At 46.5% G+C, this 22,443-nt stretch overlaps 1 long non-coding RNA gene and 1 pseudogene across 1 annotated transcript; one reads left to right on the forward strand and one right to left on the reverse strand.

Annotated features, from left to right (window-relative positions):
• Positions 1 to 22,443, forward strand: part of LOC138666650 (zinc finger protein 665-like) — a 106,227-nt pseudogene that overhangs the window by 58,220 nt on the left and 25,564 nt on the right.
• On the reverse strand, positions 5,596 to 22,301 carry LOC138667052 (uncharacterized). Its single transcript, XR_011318587.1, has 3 exons — positions 22,219 to 22,301; positions 20,373 to 20,594; positions 5,596 to 5,760 (listed from the first exon to the last, which is right to left on the reverse strand). It is a non-coding gene; the product is annotated as an uncharacterized lncRNA (long non-coding RNA).

Below are 22,443 nucleotides of genomic sequence, written 5' to 3' on the forward strand. Positions count from 1 at the left end.
GTTGCGTTTGCAGAGCCCCTGATGTGGCTAAACAGTAGAAACCCCCCACAAGTGACCCCATTTTAGAAACTAGACCCCGAAAGGAACTTATCTAGATGTGAGGTGAGCACTTTGAACCCCCAAGTGCTTCACAGAAGTTTATAACACAGAGCAGTGAAAATAATAAATACGTTTTCTTTCCTCAAAAATAATTTTTTAGCCCAGAATTTTTTATTTTCCCAAGGGTTACAGGAGAAATTGGACCCCAAAAGTTGTTGTCCAGTTTCTCCTGAGTACGCTGATACCCCATATGTGGGGGTAAACCACTGTTTGGGCACACGTCGGGGCTCAGAAGGGAAGTAGTGACTTTTGAAATGCAGACTTTGATGGAATGGTCTGCGGGCGTCACGTTGCGTTTGCAGAGCCCCTGGTGTGCCTAAACAGTAGAAACCCCCCACAAGTGACCCCATTTTGGAAACTAGACCCCCCAAGGAACTTATCTAGATATGTGGTGAGCACTTTGAACCCCCAAGTGCTTCACAGACGTTTACAACGCAGAGCCGTGAAAATAAAAAATCATTTTTCTTTCCTCAAAAATGATGTTTTAGCAAGCAATTTTTTATTTTCTCAAGGGTAACAGGAGAAATTGGACCCCAGTAATTGTTGCCCAGTTTGTCCTGAGTACGCTGATACCCCATATGTGGGGGTAAACCACTGTTTGGGCACATGTCGGGGCTCGGAAGTCAAGTAGTGACGTTTTGAAATGCAGACTTTGATGGAATGGTCTGCGGGCGTCACGTTGCGTTTGCAGAGCCCCTGGTGTGCCTAAACAGTAGAAACCCCCCACAAGTGACCCCATTTTGGAAACTAGACCCCCCAAGGAACTTATCTAGATATGTGGTGAGCACTTTGAACCCCCAAGTGCTTCACAGACGTTTACAACGCAGAGCCGTGAAAATAAAAAATCATTTTACTTTCCTCAAAAATGATGTTTTAGCAAGCAATTTTTTATTTTCTCAAGGGTAACAGGAGAAATTGGACCCCAGTAATTGTTGCCCAGTTTGTCCTGAGTACACTAATACCCCATATGTGGGGGTAAACCACTGTTTGGGCACACGTCGGGGCTCGGAAGGGAAGGAGCACCATTTGACTTTTTGAATAAAAGATTGGCTGGAATCAATGGTGGCGCCATGTTGCGTTTGGAGACCCCCTGATGTGCCTAAACAGTGGAAACCCCTCAATTCTAACGCCAACACACCCCTAACCCTTATCCCAACTGTAGCCGTAACCCTAACCACAACCCTAACCCCAACACACCCCTAACCCTAACCACAACCCTAATTCCAACCCAACCCTAACCCTAAGGCTATGTACCCACGTTGCGGATTCGTGTGAGATTTTTCCGCACCATTTTTGAAAAATCCGCGGGTAAAAGGCACTGCGTTTTACCTGCGGATTTACTGCGGATTTCAGCTGCGGATTCCTATTGAGGAATAGGTGTAAAACGCTGCGGAATCCGCACAAAGAATTGACATGCTGCGGAAAATACAACGCAGCGTTTCCGTGCGGTATTTTCCGCACCATGGGCACAGCGGATTTGGTTTTCCATAGGTTTACATGGTACTGTAAACCTGATGGAACACTGCTGCGGATCCGCAGCGGCCAATCCGCTGCGGATCCGCAGCCAAATCCGCACCGTGTGCACATAGCCTAATTCTAAAGGTATGTGCACACGCTTCGGAAAACGCTGCGGATCCGCAGCAGTTTCCCATGAGTTTACATTTCAATGTAAACCTATGGGAAACAAAAATCGCTGTACACATGCTGCGGAAAAACTGCACGGAAACGCAGCGGTTTACATTCCGCAGCATGTCACTTCTTTCTGCGGATTCCACAGCGGTTTTACAACTGCTCCAATAGAAAATCGCAGTTGTAAAACCGCAGTGAAATGCGCAGAAAAACCGCGGTAAATCTGCCATAAATCCGCAGCGGTTTAGCACTGCGGATTTATCAAATCCGCTGCGGAAAAATCCGCAGAGGACCAGAATACGTGTGCACATACCGAAACCCTAACCCTAACCCTACCCCTAACCCTACCCCTAACCCTACCCCTAACCCTACCCCTAACCCTACCCCTAACCCTAACCCTAGTTCTAACTCCAACCTTAGTGAAAAAAAAAAAAAATTCTTTATTTTATTATTGTCCCTATCTATGGGGGACAAATGGGGGGGGTCATTTACTGTTTTTTTATTTTGACCACTGTGATAGATTATATCACAGTGATCAAAATTCACATTGGAACGAATCTGCCGGCCGGCAGATTCGGCGGGCGCACTGCGCATGCGCCCGCCATTTTGGAACATGGCGGCGCTCGGGGAAGAAGACGGACGGACCCCGCCAGGATCGGTAAGTATAAGGGGGGGAGATCAGGGCACAAGGGGGGGAGATCAGGGCACAGGGGGGGGGAGATCAGGGCACGGGGGGGCGTCGGAGCACGGGGGGGGAGGGATCGGAGCATGGGGGAGAGTGATCGGTGTGCGGGCGGGTGGATCGCTGTGCGGGGGGGTGGATCGGTGTGCAGGGGGGGTGGTTCGGAGCACGGGGGGGGGATCGGAGTGCGGGGGGGTTTGATTGGAGCACGGGGGGGTGTGATTGGAGCACGGGGGGAGCGGACAGGAGGACGGGGGAGCGGAGCACAGGACGGAGGGGAGCGGACCACAGATCGGGGGGCTGGGGGGGCGATCGGTGGGGTGGGGTGGGGGCACATTAGTATTTCCAGCCATGGCCGATGATATTGCAGCATCGGCCATGGCTGGATTGTAATATTTCACCATTTTTTTAGGTGAAATATTACAAATCGCTCTGATTGGCAGTTTCACTTTCAACAGCCAATCAGAGCGATCCCTTTCACCCGGCCTGCAGGGACGCGATCTTTCTGTGACACAGCATATGCGTCACAGGTCGGATTGGCACCGACTTTCATGACGCATACGCTGTGTCACAGGTCGAGAAGGGGTTAAGAGTCTCCTCTTTCCTCCACTCATTACCTGTAGTAATGGCACCTGTTTAAACTTGTTATCAGTATAAAAAGACACCTGTGCACACCCTCAAAAAGTCTGACTCCAAACTCCACTATGGTGAAGACCAAAGAGCTGTCAAAGGACACCAGAAACAAAATTGTAGCCCTGCACCAGGCTGGAAAGACTGAATCTGCAATAGCCAACCAGCTTGGAGTGAAGAAATCAACAGTGGGAGCAATAATTAGAAAATGGAAGACATACAAGACCACTGATAATCTCCCTCGATCTGGGGCTCCACGCAAAATCCCACCCCGTGGGGTCAGAATGATCACAAGAACGGTGAGCAAAAATCCCAGAACCACGCGGGGGGACCTAGTGAATGAACTGCAGAGAGCTGGGACCAATGTAACAAGGCCTACCATAAGTAACACACTACGCCACCATGGACTCAGATCCTGCAGTGCCAGACGTGTCCCACTGCTTAAGCCAGTACATGTCCGGGCCCGTCTGAAGTTTGCTAGAGAGCATTTGGATGATCCAGAGGAGTTTTGGGAGAATGTCCTATGGTCTGATGAAACCAAACTGGAACTGTTTGGTAGAAACACAACTTGTCGTGTTTGGAGGAAAAAGAATACTGAGTTGCATCCATCAAACACCATACCTACTGTAAAGCATGGTGGTGGAAACATCATGCTTTCGGGCTGTTTCTCTGCAAAGGGGCCAGGACGACTGATCCGGGTACATGAAAGAATGAATGGGGCCATGTATCGTGAGATTTTGAGTGCAAACCTCCTTCCATCAGCAAGGGCATTGAAGATGAAACGTGGCTGGGTCTTTCAACATGACAATGATCCAAAGCACACCGCCAGGGCAACGAAGGAGTGGCTTCGTAAGAAGCATTTCAAGGTCCTGGAGTGGCCTAGCCAGTCTCCAGATCTCAACCCTATAGAAAACCTTTGGAGGGAGTTGAAAGTCCGTGTTGCCAAGTGAAAAGCCAAAAACATCACTGCTCTAGAGGAGATCTGCATGGAGGAATGGGCCAACATACCAAAAACATTGTGTGGCAACCTTGTGAAGACTTACAGAAAATGTTTGACCTCTGTCATTGCCAACAAAGGATATATTACAAAGTATTGAGATGAAATTTTGTTTCTGACCAAATACTTATTTTCCACCATAATATGCAAATAAAATGTTAAAAAAACAGACAATGTGATTTTCTGGATTTTTTTTTCTCAGTTTGTCTCCCATAGTTGAGGTCTACCTATGATGTAAATTACAGACACCTCTCATCTTTTTAAGTGGTGGAACTTGCACTATTGCTGACTGACTAAATACTTTTTTGCCCCACTGTATATGGGGAGGCTGTATGGGGCTCATGCTGATTATGGGGAGGTTGTGTGGGGCTCATACTGATTATGTGGAGGCTATGCGGGGCTCATGTTGTATATGGGGAGGCTGTGTGGGGCTCATGCTGCATACCAGGAGGCTGTGTCGGGCTCATGCTGCATATGGGGAGGCTTTGTGGGGCTCATGCTGTATATAGGGAGGATATGTAGAGCTCATACTTTATATAGGGAGGCCGTGGTGGGGCTCATACAATATATAGAAGGGGTTGTATTGGGGTTCAAATGATATATAGGGGGATGTCAGCATACTTAATTCTGCTCAATATTAAGTTATACAATTAATATTAATATAATTTTCAATAATATAATAATTATAATTAATATATTTATATTAATATTGAATGGAATTAATTTGAGCCTTTTAGTTGTCACGATCTCTCATGTGGCCCTTCATCCCTTATCCTGAGGAAAATTGGGATTTTCTTCTCTACAGTCTTATGGAAGAAGAGGACGGGGACATCTTTCTGGTGTTGTCTTCTTACTGGATAGAACTGGAGGAAACACATTCAGGGACTGAATTCATTCTTTACATACAGGTAATTACAGGTCATGGGTATTTAGTCCTGTCTATTACCTGGTGATGTGAGGGGCTGGGGAACCTCCATCATGACGTCCTAGGAACAGATCTTTGTGTCCTTCTAAATACTCCAACTCCTCCATGGAGAAATAGAAGATGACACTTTGACACCTTGTAGAAAACTGACATAAGCAATGATACATTCAGGAGTATAATGATCAGGGTCAAAAAGGTCTCGACCATAACCAGACCTGTGCGGGTGAAGGGCCTGCTGATGCCAACGCATATTTCAGCTGGATGTGCGAAGATGCACATTTATGAAGTGTATTGCAGTGCAGGAACTGCAGTGCACTGCAATACACATTGGTAGCCAAAGAGAGACCAGCAACTCACATCAGCATGCTCGTGAGTGAGGGTGCATGACAGGGACGTCAGGTGCTGCCCGTTGTTTTGCATGCCGAAGTCAGCTGCCGGCTATGCATTAAAAAACAGCAGAAGACCGCATGACATATACCAGAATGGGAGATGTATAGTATGAAGACACGGGGTCGGTGGGCGCCCCATTCCACTAGCCAAAAAAACCTCATGGACCAGAGATCGTCCCCTTGAACGCCTGCACTTCCTTGAAAGTGGGCATAATGCTACTCAGACAACACAGGGTGAGGATAATAAAGTGTGGCAATGTTTTATTGAACAACAAAACAGGCAAATAACACGTAGAATAGTCCCAGCAAAATACCCCAAGATGGTTCACATCACAGAGTCTCACCCTTCCTCTGACTTGCTGGGATAATGGCAGTTGTTACTTCAGAGCTCCCAGGGTTGACTACCCACCTGTGGCATGCAAACAGAAAGGAGGTAATGACAAACTTAGGAAAATGACAGTCTATTGAGGTACAAGGTCAGTTAACCTGAGTGTCACAACCTGGCTTCTCCGAACATCTCCATGGAGCCAGGCGACCGGCGGGTCCCAATCCTGGTTTTCTCCAAATGTATCCATGATTCAGCGATAGTCAGTGGAGCAGATCTGTATTCTTCCAACTGGGGCCGAGGTTCCCTAGCATTACTTTGTCTATTTGCATAATATTTCCTCCTCTGTTTTTAAAGTATCCTAACTATCTTGCCTACACAATGCATAATAAGCTTATCAGTAAACATCACTAGTCATCAAGGATAAGAGCACAATATGTTATATGAAATATCAATATTACAGGCTTACACAAGCAACAGTCTGTTTTCTTGACCAACACATAAATTAAAAAGTCAACATACAGATAACAGTCTACTCTTCTTGGTTTGCTTAAAATATTTGACTGGGTAATTAAGATACAATGCTGTATCTCCACATACAGTCATGGCCGAAAGTGTTGGCACTCTTAAAATTGATCCCGAAAATGAAGTATTATTCCCAGAAAATTAATGCAATTACGTATGTTTTGTTATACACGTTTATTTCCTTTGTGTGTATTGGAACAACACAAAAAAACTGAGAAAAAAGGGCAAATTGGACATAATTTCACACATTATCCCCATATTGGCAGCACAAAATTGTTGGCACATTTGCAAAATTATGGGTAAGCAACTTTGTTTCAGGCATGTGATGCTTGTTCAAACTCACCTGTGGCAAGTGACAGGCGTGACCAATATTAAAATCACACTTGAAATCAGATAAAAAGGGTAAAAGTTGATTCAACCTTTACATTGTTTGTCTCTGTGGGTACCAAGCTAAGCATGGAGAACAAAAAGAGGAGACGAGAACTGTGTGAGGACTTGAGAACCAAAATTGTTGAACAATATCAACACTCTCAAGGTTACAAGTCCATCTCTAGAAATCTTGATTTTCTTTTGTCCATGGTGCACAACATAATCAAGAAGTTTACACTCCATGGCACTATAGCAAATCTCCCTGGACATGGACGGCAGAGAAAAATTGATGAAAAGTTGCAACGCAGAATAGTCCAGAAAGTGGATAATCAGCCGCAATCAAGTTCCATTCATGCTATCCTGTAGGCTCAGGGTGCATCATTGTCAGCGTGAACTATCCATCGACATTTGAATGAAATTTTGCGTCATGGCATGAGACCTAAGAGGTCCCCACTGCTGACACACAGACATAAAAAGCTAGACTACAGCTTGCCAAAATGTACATGAGGAAACCAAAATCCTTCTGGGAAAGCATCTTGTGGACAGATGAGACTGACCTTTTTTCAGATGAGACCAAGCTTTTTTGTAAAGCACATCAATCTACTGTTTACCGAAAACGGAATAAGGCCTACAAAGAAAACATCACAGTACCTACAGTCAAACATGGTGAAGGTTCAAATATATTTTGGGGTTGTGTTGTTGTATCTGGCACTGAGTGCTTTGACTGTGTGCAAGGAGTCCTGCAATCTGAAGATTACCAAATAAATTTAAGTCGCAATGTAGTGACCAGTGTCAGTAAGTTGAGTTTGCGTTCTAGATCAGGGGTCTACCAGCAGTACAATGACCCCAAACAACCTTCAAGAACCACCCAAAAATGGATGGAGAGTTCTGAAGTGGCCAGCAATGAGTCCGTATCTAAATCCCACTGAACACCTGCGGAGAGATCTTAAAATTGCTGTTGGGAGAAGGCACCTTTCAAATATGAAAGACCTGGACCAGTTTGCAAAAGAAGAGTGGTCCAAAATTCTAGCTGAGAGATGAAAGAAGCTTGTTGATGATTATAGGAAGTGATTGATTGCAGTTATTTATACCAAGGGTTGTGCAAACAATTATTAAGTTAATGGTGCCAACAATTTTGTCTGGCCCCTTTTTGGGGTTTTGTGTGAAATTATGTCCAATTTGCCATTTTTTCTGTTTTTCATGTTGTTCCAATAAACACAAAGGTAATAAGTATGTGTATAAAAAAACAAGTGTAACTCTTAATAATTTTATGGGAGAAATACTTCATTTTCTGGAATAATTTGAAGGGTGCCAATACTTTCAGCCATGACTGTATATACCAGAATGAGGAACATGCAGTGAAGGAAATTATTATTTGATCCCTTGCTAATTTTGTAAGTTTGCCCACTGACAAAGACATGAACAGTCTATAATTTTAAGGGTAGGTTAATTTTAACATTGAGAGATAGAATATCAAAAAGAAAATCCAGAAAAACACATTGTATAAGTTATATAAATTTGTTTGCATTTTACAGTGAGAAATAAATATGTGATCCCCTACCAACCATTAAGAGTTCTGGTTCCTACAGACCAGTAGACGCTCCTAATCAACTCGTTACCTGCATTAAAGACAGCCATCTTACATAGTCTCTTTTATAAAATACTCCTGTCCACAGACTCAATTAATCAGTCAGACTCTAACCTCTACAAAATGGGCAAAACCAAAGAGATTTATAATGATGTCAGTGACCAGATCATAGACTTGCACAAAGCTGGAATGGGCTACAAAACCATAAGTAAGATGCTGGGTCAGAAGGAGACAACTGTTGGTGCAAAATGGAAGAAATACAAAATTACTATCAATCGACATCGATCTGGGGCACCAAGCAAAATATCACCTCGTGGGGTATCCTTAATCATGAGGAAGGTGAGAGATCAGCCTAAAACTACACGGGGGGAACTTTTTAATGATCTCAAGGCAGCTGGGACCATAGTCACCAAGAAAACCAATGATAACACATTATGCCGTAAAAGTTTAAAAACCTTCAGTACCCGCAAGGTCCCCCTGCTCAAGAAGGCACATGTGCAGGCCCGTCTGAAGTTTGTGGAGCGCCCCCATGGGGCCGTGGGGTACTCGGTACCGGGTCCTTCGGTTCACCTGCTGCGGACCCGCAGCTGTGAAAACGCTACGGATCCGCAGCATTTTCCGCATCGTGTGCACATACCCTTATTGTCTGTAGTGCTAATGTCACATTAACAGCGCTGCAGCCAATCATCATTGAGAGATAGAATATCAAAAAGAAAATCCAGAAAAACACATTGTATAAGTTATATAAATTTGTTTGCATTTTACAGTGAGAAATAAATATGTGATCCCCTACCAACCATTAAGAGTTCTGGTTCCTACAGACCAGTAGACGCTCCTAATCAACTCGTTACCTGCATTAAAGACAGCCATCTTACATAGTCTCTTTTATAAAATACTCCTGTCCACAGACTCAATTAATCAGTCAGACTCTAACCTCCAGGGCCGCCATCAGGGCATGACAGCCGTGACTGGCGTATGGGGCCCGGTGAGCAGAGTCTCATCTGGTCACCGGGTCCCCCCTGCAGGCGCTGCGGCAGCGGCACACTATTGACGTGCGGGCCCGCGCCCGCATGTCAATAGTTAACAGCCGCCAGCCAGTCTGAGGCTGGCAACTGAATAAGGCCGCAGTGCGCACTCGCCGGCGTCGCTGACGTCATTGTCAGCCGCCGGGCCCGGCGAGTGCGTCTGTGTGGAGCCTGGGGGGATCTTCGCCCGGCGCAGGAGCATGGCCAGGTAAGAAGTCGTGGTTTTTTTTTCTTTGAGAGCTGCTGCGATCCAGGGGGGCTCGGGGGGGCAGGATGATGGACACACAGGGGCAGAAATGCTGGACACAGTGGGGCAGAATGCTGGACACACAGGGGCAGAAATGCTGGACACAGTGGGGCAGAATGCTGGACACAGTGGGGCAGAATGGTGGACACACAGGGGCAGAAATGCTGGACACACAGGGGCAGAAATGCTGGACACAGTGGGGCAGAAATGCTGGACACAGTGGGGCAGAATGGTGGACACAGTGGGGCAGAATGGTGGACACAGTGGGGCAGAATGGTGGACACACAGGGGCAGAAATGCTGGACACAGTGGGACAGAATGCTGGACACAGTGGGGCAGAATGCTGGACACAGTGGGGCAGCATGCTGGACACACAGGGGCAGAAATGCTGGACACAGTGGGGCAGAATGCTGGACACACAGGGGCAGAAATGCTGGACACAGTGGGGCAGAATGCTGGACACACAGGGGCAGAAATGCTGGACACAGTGGGGCAGAAATGCTGGACACAGTGGGGCAGAATGGTGGACACACAGGGGCAGAAATGCTGGACACAGTGGGACAGAATGGTGGACACACACAGGGGCAGAAATGCTGGACACAGTGGGGCAGAATGCTGGATACAGTGGGGCAGAATGCTGGACACAGTGGGGCAGAAATGCTGGACACAGTGGGGCAGAATGCTGGACACACAGGGGCAGAAATGCTGAACACAGTGACAGGGGCAGAATGCTGGACACAGTGACAGGTGCAGAATGCTGGACACGGGCAGACTGTGAGACCCAGGGGCAGAATGCTGGACATTGGGGCAGAATGCGAGACACGGGGCAGAATGGAGATACGGGGCATGATTGGAGACACGGGGCAGGATGAAAGACATGGGGGCATGACTGGAGACAGATGGGGCAGGATTGGAGACAGATGGGGCAGAATGGAGACACAGGGGGCATGATTGGTGACAAGTGTCAGGATTGCAGACATGGGGGCATGGTTGGAGACATAGGGGGCAGAATGGAGACATGGGGCATGATTGGAGACACTGGGGGCAGAATTGAAGACAGATCGTGCAGGATCATGGGGCAGGATGGATATGATGGAGACAGATGGGGCAGGATGGAGAGATCACATGGGGCGATCATATGGGGCAGGATGGGGAGATCATATGGGGCAGAATGGATACTCATGAGGGCAGGATGGGAAAACATCTGGCTGACGCCAGGAATGAGACACACGGGGCCAGGCTGGGGGATATTAATACCATAGGGGCTAATTTAGGGATATTATTACTGCAGTGATGTATTTATTTTATTTTTTGAGTATACTGTTTTAAATGGGGGGCGGTCCTGTTACTGTATAGAGTGATACTATGTCGCCTTCTTCATGTGGTGTAATGTAGAAGTTGTGAAAAATTAAGTAATGTGTTCTGCAAGCGGAGCTCGAGATAACTGTGTTATTTCCTGCAGAGAGAAGTCCTGGCTGGATGAAATGATGGCGGTCTGTGCTGGATGAAAGATGAAGGACTTCACCTAGAGACATCACTGGTGAGTCAGTGTGTTACCTATACACTGACACTATACACTGTATACAGAGCTCCTGTGTATAATTTCACTAGTGATCACTATATTATCTGTACACAGACACTGCATACTAAGTACAGATCTCCTGTGTATAATGGCACTTATGGTGATAGTATGGTGCTTTTTTTTAAATTACTGATCAGAATTGTAGTATTCAGTCACTATGTGGTGGTAATATGTGGTCTGGACATGGTGTTGTGGTATTTGTTCCTTGTATGTGATATTATTCGATCACTGTGGTGGTAATATGTGGTCTGGTCATGGTGTTGTGGTATTTGTTCCTTGTATGTGATATTATTCGATCACTGTGGTGGTAATATGTCATCTGGTCATGGTGTTGTGGTATTTGTTCCTTCTATGTGATATTATTGGGCATTTTAAAAATTGAAAAATAAATAAAAATATACCTAAATTGTATTGCATATTTTAACAAATATTTAATAGGTTACAGTAGAGTAGGGCCCGGACAAAAGTGTCTACCGTGTTATGGTGGCGGCTTAAAAAAAATCTTTTGGCCAAAACAAAAGCTGCCTGCTATATGTGTGATCTGGTGATGGGAACTGTTAATGTGTGATTGGTGAGAAGTGGAGTTTTTCCAAGAGAGAGCGGTGGGACTGTGGACAGTTCGAGGGGTGGAGCCTGGAGGCGGGGCTGGGGTGGAGCCTGGGCGGAGTCTCAAGGGGGCCCCGAAAATTTTGCCAGTATGGGGCCCCGAAATTTCTAGTGGCAGCCCTGCTAACCTCTACAAAATGGGCAAAACCAAAGAGATTTATAATGATGTCAGTGACCAGATCATAGACTTGCACAAAGCTGGAATGGGCTACAAAACCATAAGTAAGATGCTGGGTCAGAAGGAGACAACTGTTGGTGCAAAATGGAAGAAATACAAAATTACTATCAATCGACATCGATCTGGGGCACCAAGCAAAATATCACCTCGTGGGGTATCCTTAATCATGAGGAAGGTGAGAGATCAGCCTAAAACTACACGGGGGAAACTTTTTAATGATCTCAAGGCAGCTGGGACCATAGTCACCAAGAAAACCAATGATAACACATTATGCCGTAAAAGTTTAAAAACCTTCAGTACCCGCAAGGTCCCCCTGCTCAAGAAGGCACATGTGCAGGCCCGTCTGAAGTTTGTGGAGCGCCCCCATGGGGCCGTGGGGTACTCGGTACCGGGTCCTTCGGTTCACAGGGGTATGTCACGGTAGCTGACCCGGTCCGTGGCCCTGGGACATCCGTGTAAAAGGGAAAGGTCTTTAAGGGGAATGTTCGTGACGCCACCTGTGGTATTCGGTCAGGGTGACCAACGCTGCTTTAAGGGGTCTGCTGGGGTGATGTTATGGCAGCTAGATGGTATACCTTCCCACAGGTGAAGCATATCCCCAGGGGTTCCCAGTGTGTAGATGGTGGTATGGTGAGAGGTGCAGAGAAGAACGAGAACACAAAGTTGCAGTCTCTTTACCTTTACTGAAGACTTCAGCATCCACAGTCCAGGGCACCAGATCACAGGGCAGACAGAGTCCGGCTGGTTTGGAGGCAAGTCCAGAGTCCCCTTGTCCAGGTGGAAATCAGTAGCCTTCCTCTACCGCCGTGGTGTTGCAGTTCCTTACTGCCTAAGGTGTTGTGAATTCTGTTGTTGAACTCCCTCCTATGGTCGTGAATGGTACTTCGGCGAGTTCTGTCCATGGACTCCCTCTGGTGGCTGTGAGTGAAGCTGCTGCTTCTGAGGTTCCTTACACAGGTGACGTGGTTTATCCTTTGGTTGGCTGCTCTATTTAACTCCACTCTGATCGTTACTCCATGCCAGCTGTCAATGTTCCTGTGCTGGTTCAGTTCGCTCTTGGATCTTTCTGGAGACCTGTCTCTTCCTGCAAGAAGCTAAGTCCCCGTTTGTTATTTTCTGTTCATGGTTTTCTAGTCCAGCTTGCTTTCATGATTTTGTCTTGCTAGCTGGAAGCTCTGGGATGCAGGGTGGCGCCTCCGCACCGTGAGTCGGTGCGGGGGTCTTTTTGCATACTCTGCGTGGTCTTTTGTAGTTTTTGTGCTGACCGCAAAGATACCTTTCCTATCCTCTGTCTATTTAGTTAGTCTGGCCTCCCTTTGCTAAAACCTGTTTCATTTCTGTGTTTGTGACTTTCATCTTAACTCACAGTTAATATTTGTGGGGGGCTGCCTTTTCCTTTGGGGAAATTTCTCTGAGGCAAGGTAGGCTTTATTTTCTATCTCTAGGGCTAGCTAATTCTTAGGCTGTGCCGAGGCATCTAGGCTTGTTAGGTACGCTCCATGGCTATTTCTAGTGTGTGTGATAGGATTAGGGATTGCGGTCAGCAAAGTTCCCACTTCCCAGAGCTTGTCCTGTGAGTTTAACCATCAGGTCATTCCTGGTGCTCCTAACCACCAGGTCATAACAGTACAGCTGGCCAAAAGTATTAATGCATCTCAATAGAGGGATAAGAGAAGCTCTGAGACCATTCTTTCTTTGCACTGTGTTTTGTCTTTCTTTTCCCCTAGACCTTTGGGTGGTTCAGGACACAGGTGTGGAGATGGACATTCAAGGTCTGTCCTCTTGTGTGGATCATCTCACAGCAAGGGTACAAAACATTCAAGATTTTGTGGTTCAGAATCCTATGTTAGAGCCTAGAATTCCTATTCCTGATTTATTTTCTGGGAATAGATCTAAGTTTCTGAATTTCAAAAATAATTGTAAACTGTTTCTAGCTTTGAAACCCCGCTCCTCTGGTGACCCCGTTCAACAAGTAAAAATCATTATTTCGTTGTTGCGTGGTGACCCTCAAGACTGGGTATTTTCCCTTGCGCGAGGAGATCCTGCATTGCGTGATGTTGATGCGTTTTTTCTAGCGCTTGGATTGCTTTATGATGAACCAAATTCAGTGGATCAGGCAGAGAAAATCTTGCTGGCTTTGTGTCAGGGTCAGGATGAAGCGGAGGTGTACTGTCAGAAGTTTAGAAAGTGGTCTGTGCTTACTCAGTGGAATGAGTGTGCCCTGGCGGCAATTTTCAGAAAGGGTCTTTCTGAAGCCCTTAAGGATGTCATGGTGGGATTTCCCACACCTGCTGGTCTGAATGAGTCTATGTCCTTGACCATTCAGATCGATCGGCGCTTGCTTGAGCGCAAAGCTGTGCACCATCTGGCGGTATTCTCTGAGCATAGGCCTGAGCCTATGCAGTGTGATAGGACTTTGACCAGAGCTGAACGGCAAGAACACAGACGTCGGAATGGGCTGTGTTTTTACTGTGGTGAATCCACTCATGCTATCTCCGATTGTCCTAAGCGCACTAAGCGGTTCGCTAGGTCTGCCACCATTGGTACTGTACAGTCTAAATTTCTTTTGTCCGTTACTCTGATTTGCTCTCTGTCGTCCTATTCTGTTATGGCATTTGTGGATTCAGGCGCTGCCCTGAACTTGATGGAGTTTGCCAGGCGCTGTGGTTTTTTCTTGGAGCCCTTGCAGTATCCTATTCCATTGAGAGGAATTGATGCTACGCCTTTGGCCAAGAATAAGCCTCAGTACTGGACTCATTTGACCATGTGCATGGCTCCTGCACATCAGGAAGATATTCGCTTTTTGGTGTTGCATAATCTGCATGATGTGGTCATTTTGGGGTTACCATGGCTACAGGTCCACAACCCAGTATTGGATTGGAAAACAATGTCTGTGTCCAGCTGGGGTTGTCAAGGGGTACATGGTGATAATTCATTGCTGTCAATTTTGTCTTCCACTCCTTCTGAAGTCCCTGAGTTTTTGTCGGATTACCGGGATGTATTTGATGAGCCCAAATCCGGTGCCCTACCTCCTCATAGGAATTGTGATTGTGCTATTGATTTGATTCCTGGTAGTAAGTTTCCTAAGGGTCGACTGTTCAATTTATCGGTGCCAGAACACGCCGCTATGCGGAGTTATATAAAGGAGTCCTTGGAGAAGGGTCATATTCGCCCGTCGTCTTCACCATTGGGAGCAGGGTTCTTTTTTGTGGCCAAGAAGGATGGCTCTTTGAGACCTTGTATTGATTACCGCCTTCTTAATAAAATCACAGTCAAATTTCAGTATCCTTTGCCGCTGCTGTCTGATTTGTTTGCTCGGATTAAGGGGCTAGTTGGTTCACCAAGATAGATCTTCGAGGGGCGTATAATCTTGTGCGAATTAAACAGGGCGATGAATGGAAAACAGCATTTAATACGCCCGAGGGCCATTTTGAGTACCTGGTTATGCCATTCGGGCTTTCTAATGCTCCATCTGTGTTTCAGTCCTTTATGCATGACATCTTTCGAGAGTAACTGGATAGATTCATGATTGTATATTTGGATGACATTTTGGTCTTTTCGGATGATTGGGAGTCTCATGTGAAGCAGGTCAGAATGGTGTTCCAGGTCCTTCGTGCGAATTCCTTGTTTATGAAGGGGTCAAAGTGTCTCTTTGGAGTTCAGAAGGTTTCATTTTTGGGTTTCATTTTTTCCCCTTCTACTATCGAGATGGACCCTGTTAAAGTTCAGGCCATTTATGATTGGACTCAGCCGACATCTGTGAAGAGCCTGCAGAAGTTCCTGTGCTTTGCTAATTTTTACCGTCGCTTCATCGCTAATTTTCTAGTATTGCTAAACCGTTGACTGATTTGACCAAGAAAGGTGCTGATGTGGTCAATTGGTCCTCTGCGGCTGTAGAGGCTTTTCAGGAGTTGAAGCGTCGTTTTTCTTCTGCCCCTGTGTTGTGCCAGCCAGATGTTTCGCTCCCGTTTCAGGTCGAGGTTGATGCTTCTGAGATTGGAGCAGGGGCTGTTTTGTCGCAAAGAAGTTCTGATGGCTCGGTGATGAAACCATGTGCCTTCTTTTCTAGAAAATTCTCGCCTGCTGAGCGCAATTATGATGTTGGCAATCGAGAGTTGTTGGCCATGAAGTGGGCATTCGAGGAGTGGCGACATTGGCTTGAAGGAGCTAAACATCGCATGGTGGTCTTGACGGATCACAAGAGTTTGACTTATCTCGAGTCTGCCAAACGGTTGAATCCTAGACAGGCTCGATGGTCGCTCTTTTTCTCCCGTTTTGATTTTGTGGTTTCATACCTTCCGGGATCTAAGAATGTGAAGGCTGATGCCCTGTCAAGGAGTTTTGTGCCTGACTCTCCGGGTGATCCGGAGCCGGCGGGTATTCTTAAAGAGGGGGTAATTTTGTCTGCCATCTCCCCTGATTTGCGGCGCGTGCTGCAGAAGTTTCAGGCTGATAGACCTGACCGTTGTCCAGCGGAGAGACTGTTTGTCCCTGATAGATGGACTAGTAGAGTTATCTCTGAGGTTCATTGTTCGGTGTTGGCTGGTCATCCTGGAATCTTTGGTACCAGAGATTTGGTGGCTAGATCCTTTTGGTGGCCTTCTTTGTCATGGGATGTGCGTTCTTTTGTGCAGTCCTGTGGGACTTGTGCTCGGGCTAAGCCCTGCTGTTCTCGTGCCAGTGGGTTGCTTTTGCCCTTGCCGGTCCCAAAGAGGCCCTGGACGCATATTTCCATGGATTTTATTTCTGATCTCCCTGTTTCTCAAAGGATGTCGGTCATTTGGGTGGTTTGTGATCGCTTCTCTAAGATGATCCATTTGGTACCCTTGTCTAAATTGCCTTCCTCCTCTGATTTGGTGCCATTGTTTTTCCAGCATGTGGTTCGCTTGCATGGCATTCCAGAGAACATCGTCTCGGACAGAGGTTCCCAGTTTGTTTCGAGGTTTTGGCGGTCTTTTTGTGCTAAGATGGGCATTGATTTGCCTTTTTCTTCGGCTTTCCATCCTCAGACTAATGGCCAAACCGAATGAACTAATCAGACTTTGGAGACATATCTGAGATGCTTTGTTTCTGCTGATCAGGATGATTGGGTGTCCTTCTTGCCTTTGGCTGAGTTCGCCCTTAATAATCGGGCCAGCTCAGCTACTTTAGTTTCTCCTTTTTTCTGTAATTCCGGTTTCCATCCTCGTTTCTCTTCAGGGCAGGTTGAGCCTTCGGACTGTCCTGGTGTGGATACGGTGGTGGACAGGTTGCAGCAGATTTGGACTCCTGTGGTGGACAATTTGACATTGTCCCAGGAGAAGGCTCAACGTTTCGCTAACCGCCGGCGCTGTGTTGGTCCCCGACTTCGTGTTGGGGATTTGGTTTGGTTGTCATCTCGTCATGTTCCTATGAAGGTTTCCTCTCCTAAGTTTAAGCCTCGTTTCATTGGGCCATATAAGATTTCTGAAGTTCTTAATCCTGTGTCATTTCGTTTGGACCTTCCAGCTTCTTTTGCCATCCATAATGTGTTCCATAGGTCGTTGTTGCGGAGATACGTGGCGCCTATGGTTCCCTCCGTTGATCCTCCTGCCCCGGTGTTGGTCGAGGGGGAGTTGGAGTATGTGGTGGAGAAGATTTTGGATTCTTGTGTTTCGAGATGGAAACTCCAGTACCTGGTCAAGTGGAAGGGTTATGGTCAGGAAGATAATTCCTGGGTTTTTGCCTCTGATGTTCATGCTGCTGATCTAGTTCGTGCCTTTCATTTGGCTCATCCTGGTTGGCCTGGGGGCTCTGGTGAGCGTTCGGTGACCCCTCCTCAAGGGGGGAGTACTGTTGTGAATTCTGTTGTTGAACTCCCTCCTGTGGTCGTGAATGGTACTTCGGCGAGTTCTGTCCATGGACTCCCTCTGGTGGCTGTGAGTGAAGCTGCTGCTTCTGAGGTTCCTTACACAGGTGACGTGGTTTATCCTTTGGTTGGCTGCTCTATTTAACTCCACTCTGATCGTTACTCCATGCCAGCTGTCAATGTTCCTGTGCTGGTTCAGTTCGCTCTTGGATCTTTCTGGAGACCTGTCTCTTCCTGCAAGAAGCTAAGTCCCCGTTTGTTATTTTCTGTTCATGGTTTTCTAGTCCAGCTTGCTTTCATGATTTTGTCTTGCTAGCTGGAAGCTCTGGGATGCAGGGTGGCGCCTCCGCACCGTGAGTCGGTGCGGGGGTCTTTTTGCATACTCTGCGTGGTCTTTTGTAGTTTTTGTGCTGACCGCAAAGATACCTTTCCTATCCTCTGTCTATTTAGTTAGTCTGGCCTCCCTTTGCTAAAACCTGTTTCATTTCTGTGTTTGTGACTTTCATCTTAACTCACAGTTAATATTTGTGGGGGGCTGCCTTTTCCTTTGGGGAAATTTCTCTGAGGCAAGGTAGGCTTTATTTTCTATCTCTAGGGCTAGCTAATTCTTAGGCTGTGCCGAGGCATCTAGGCCTGTTAGGTACGCTCCACGGCTATTTCTAGTGTGTGTGATAGGATTAGGGATTGCGGTCAGCAAAGTTCCCACTTCCCAGAGCTTGTCCTGTGAGTTTAACCATCAGGTCATTCCTGGTGCTCCTAACCACCAGGTCATAACACTAAGGCTTCACATAAGGTCCTCACAGATGTAATGTCTCTCTCTCTCTGTCCCCCATATAGGATAGGAGAAACCCGTATGACTGGTGGTTTGAGGCAGTTTATAGGGACTTTATCATGCCCCAGCCTCTAACAGGTGCCACCGTGCCTCCGGGGTGTAGGGCGGACAGGTAACGTGAAATTAGCTGTCCTGCCGGTCTCTGGAGCAAAGCATAAAGGTCCTTACTCCCTCGGTGTTCCGGCTACCGGGCTTCTACGCCCCAGAAGGAGGCAGCCTGTGTAGGGCTGGTCCCCTTCTGGTATCCTCTCCTTTGCTACGACTTACTTGCACGCTCGCTGCAATACAGTTCTGCCTTCAATGTCTCTTTCTGGGAGCTGCATCTCTGAGGGCATGCACAGCTCCGTGTCCTTCTCCTTCGTTCTCTGACAGGATCCCACCCCTGCCAGGGACCAACTAACTGAGCGGAGCTCAGCCAGCAACTGACTAACTTTCCCTACAGGCGACCAGTTTTACCTATGTGGGGAGTGACCTAATAAATAGGAGCAAGAGCTCCCCCTGGTGGCCTGGAGTGTGAAATGTGTTGCATGTTTGTGAAACCTGGATGCAGTTATCCTTCTTTGCCTCCAAACGTAGTATCACTCTACCCGAGAGGAAAGCAATACCACTACGATGACCAGGACCCTGGGGCGCCGCATTTGCCAGTGAACACCTGGATGATTCTGTGAGTGATTGGGAAAAGGTGCTGTGGTCAGACATCCCCACTGTCAAGCATGGAGGTGGAAACATTATGTTTTGGGGGCGTTTCTCAGCTAAACACAGGACTATTTCACTGCATCAGTGAGAGAATGGATGAAGCTATGTACCGTAAAATCCTGAGTGACAACCTCCTTCCCTCCGCCAGGACATTGAAAATGGATCGTGGCTGGATCTTCTAGCAAGACAATGACCCAAAACACACAGCCAAGGCAACTAAGGAGTGACTCAAAAAGAAGCACATTAAGGTCATGGAGTGGCCTAGCCAGTCTCCAAACCTTAATCCCATAGACACTTTATGGAGGGAGTTGAAGCTCCGAGTTGCCAAGCAACAGCCTCCAAATCCTAATGATTTAGAGATGATCTGCAAAGAGGAGTGGACCAAAATTCCTCCTGACATGTGCGCAAACCTTATCATCAACTACAAAAAAGTCTGACTGCTGTGCTTGCCAACAAGGATTTTGCCACCAAGTAAGAAGTCTTGTTTGCCAGAAGGATCAAATACTTACTTCTCACTGCAAAATGCAAATACATTTATATAATTTATAGAATGCGATTTTCTGGATTTTATTTTTGATATTCTGTCTCAATTTTAAAATTAACCAGCCCTTAAAATTATAGACTGTTCATGTCTTTGTCTGTGGGCAAACTTACAAAATCAGCAAGGGATCAAATAATTATTTCCTTCACTGTAAATACCAGGATGGAGATAAGAATGGGGGACATACAGTATATTCCAGGATCGGTTGAGGAAAGAGATATAAACACCTGGAAGGGGCCCAGGATGGAGGACATTACTACATAATGGGGGAGTGAGGGCATCCTGTATGTCCCTATAGAATTTAGAAAGCTGCAAAGGCACATACACATGACCAATATGCCAGGGAAGGGTGGCCAAATTTTTCTCTTAGGCCCATCGGATTCTAGTTATGTCCCTGGATACAGCGTTACTGTATAATGTCCCAGCATTCCCAGAAGTGTTATCTCTCCAGTCAGCAGCTCAATCATCTTGTAGGTGAGTTCTAGGATCTTGTGGTCATTGATGTCCTCATTTATCAGGGGGTGAGGTGGAGGACCCAAAATTGGGCTCAGGGGTCTTCTTCATCCCTCAGACACAGGGGCCTGACAGCACTCACTAGAGGTCTTCTTCACTACTGTGTAATCCTGGTTATGGAGAGACACATTAATAAACCTCACTACAGACATTTCCAGAGTCCTCACCTCTCCAGTTCTGTCCATCTGTTATTCCCATAGATAAGAATGATGTAATGTAACGTCATCAGAATCTCTCACCTCCCCAGTAAGCCGGAAGAGGATCTCTAGGGTGAGGTGTAATATCCTCTCCGCCATCTTGTCCCTGTCCCTCTCCATCCTTGTAGGGTCACTCAGGAGAATTCTCTTACATAGAAGATCTCCACTGAGAGGATCCGATATTGTAGGGACCTGAATGGGGAGAAGATGACGATGTGACATCATAAAGAGAACCGTCCCAGAATTGGGTCTCAGCCCTGCAGTCTCGGGGGTCTGCTGAATGCCCCTTATTGTCCTCATGCCCCCTCCGACATCTCCTCCTGCCGAGGCAGAAATCAGTGGGAAATGTCTGTGGCCACAGGGGGCGCTAGAGGGGGAAGAAACATTTGCCCGATGTTGAGCAGAGTTTCTCCCTCTCTCTATTACATAGTAACATAGTAACATAGTTAGTAAGGCCGAAAAAAGACATTTGTCCATCCAGTTCAGCCTATATTCCATCATAATAAATCCCCAGATCTACGTCCTTCTACAGAACCTAATTGTATGATACAATATTGTTCTGCTCCAGGAAGACATCCAGGCCTCTCTTGAACCCCTCGACTGAGTTCGCCATCACCACCTCCTCAGGCAAGCAATTCCAGATTCTCACTGCCCTAACAGTAAAGAATCCTCTTCTATGTTGGTGGAAAAACCTTCTCTCCTCCAGACGCAAAGAATGCCCCCTTGTGCCCGTCACCTTCCTTGGTATAAACAGATCCTCAGCGAGATATTTGTATTGTCCCCTTATATACTTATACATGGTTATTAGATCGCCCCTCAGTCGTCTTTTTTCTAGACTAAATAATCCTAATTTCGCTAATCTATCTGGGTATTGTAGTTCTCCCATCCCCTTTATTAATTTTGTTGCCCTCCTTTGTACTCTCTCTAGTTCCATTATATCCTTCCTGAGCACCGGTGACCAAAACTGGACACAGTACTCCATGTGCGGTCTAACTAGGGATTTGTACAGAGGCAGTATAATGCTCTCATCATGTGTATCCAGACCTCTTTTAATGCACCCCATGATCCTGTTTGCCTTGGCAGCTGCTGCCTGGCACTGGCTGCTCCAGGTAAGTTTATCATTAACTAGGATCCCCAAGTCCTTCTCCCTGTCAGATTTACCCAGTGGTTTCCCATTCAGTGTGTAATGGTGACATTGATTCCTTCTTCCCATGTGTATAACCTTACATTTATCATTGTTAAACCTCATCTGCCACCTTTCAGCCCAAGTTTCCAACTTATCCAGATCCATCTGTAGCAGAATACTATCTTCTCTTGTATTAACTGCTTTACATAGTTTTGTATCATCTGCAAATATCGATATTTTACTGTGTAAACCTTCTACCAGATCATTAATGAATATGTTGAAGAGAACAGGTCCCAATACTGACCCCTGCGGTACCCCACTGGTCACAGCGACCCAGTTAGAGACTATACCATTTATAACCACCCTCTGCTTTCTATCACTAAGCCAGTTACTAACCCATTAACACACATTTTCCCCCAGACCAAGCATTCTCATTTTGTGTACCAACCTCTTGTGCGGCACGGTATCAAACGCTTTGGAAAAATCGAGATATACCACGTCCAATGACTCACCGTGGTCCAGCCTATAGCTTACCTCTTCATAAAAACTGATTAGATTGGTTTGACAGGAGCGATTTCTCATAAACCCATGCTGATATGGAGTTAAACAGTTATTCTCATTGAGATAATCCAGAATAACATCCCTCAGAAACCCTTCAAATATTTTACCAACAATAGAGGTTAGACTTACTGGCCTATAATTTCCAGGTTCACTTTTAGAGCCCTTTTTCTGTAACTCTTTGGAGATCTGCTTCCAGGACCTGTGATGATGTCACAGTCATGTGATCAGTCACATGGGGGAGGAGCAGGATGAGGACTTGTAGGAAGTGAAGGGTTTTCTGTGTAGGAAGCAGCGACATGTAAGAGCTGAAGGGAGAAGTCTGCACTGGTGAGCGGTAATGGGGGAGCAGGGACT

Source organism: Ranitomeya imitator, chromosome 2 (assembly GCF_032444005.1).
Source record: "Ranitomeya imitator isolate aRanImi1 chromosome 2, aRanImi1.pri, whole genome shotgun sequence".
In the NCBI taxonomy this organism is placed as follows: domain Eukaryota; kingdom Metazoa; phylum Chordata; class Amphibia; order Anura; family Dendrobatidae; genus Ranitomeya; species Ranitomeya imitator.